The 668-nt window shown below is 39.4% G+C and overlaps 1 protein-coding gene across 1 annotated transcript in view; it reads right to left on the reverse strand.

Annotated features, from left to right (window-relative positions):
* MAP3K13 (mitogen-activated protein kinase kinase kinase 13) overlaps positions 1-330 on the reverse strand; it is a 77,979-nt gene extending 77,649 nt beyond the window's left edge. Inside the window, exon 1 of the mRNA XM_009323988.1 lies at positions 247-330. The gene's annotated coding sequence lies outside the window, so the exon portion shown is untranslated. The remainder of the gene's footprint in view (positions 1-246) is intronic.
* Between the last annotated feature and the right edge of the window lie 338 nt (positions 331-668).

Consider the following 668-nt stretch of genomic DNA (forward strand, 5'->3'; position numbering starts at 1 on the left):
TAGCTTTTTTAAGTGCTTCCAAATTAATGATAATTAATTGGTATGGTGGAAAATATTACCTACTTCCTAAATATTTCTCCCAATGATGAAATACATATTTTCACAAGCATGCTTCTACGGGCTGTGCCAGCCCAGAAAGGCAGTTGCACACTAAGCTGAAATGCAGGCAGATCTATCTTTGGGAAGGCTGATGGTCAAGGCCCAAGACATTGGGCAGCTCATCTGTCACATACAAAACCTACTTACCGTCAAGACATGTTAGTTTCCAGTAGAAAAGTGTGAACAGGCTCATTTTGGAAGATGTAATGGTCCATCAGTTTTTGTCATTAACTCTCTTTGCTCTTCGTCTCAGAAACTGGTTCTAGAGATATAAGAAGAACTTCAATTTAAAATACAGCTCTCTCAGATAAAGTTACTATGTTACATAAACATTACATTTTTCCTGCTTTTTACTGGGCACACTGAAAGGTCACCTGAAACCAATCTGATGGGTCCAGTCACTGAATTGCTATGTTGTCTTATCCCAAAGAAGGCAGCAAGGGCTTCTTTCTTTACCCCTGCGACCCTCACAGCTTACACATTTACCATCTACATTACAGTAGCATATTGAGAATTTATCCTAAAGATTGGGAATGGGGAAGTGACATTTAAAGTCATACTGGTGCCAG

This window comes from Pygoscelis adeliae, unplaced genomic scaffold (genome assembly GCF_000699105.1).
Source record: "Pygoscelis adeliae isolate BGI_AS28 unplaced genomic scaffold, ASM69910v1 Scaffold485, whole genome shotgun sequence".
NCBI classification, from domain to species: domain Eukaryota; kingdom Metazoa; phylum Chordata; class Aves; order Sphenisciformes; family Spheniscidae; genus Pygoscelis; species Pygoscelis adeliae.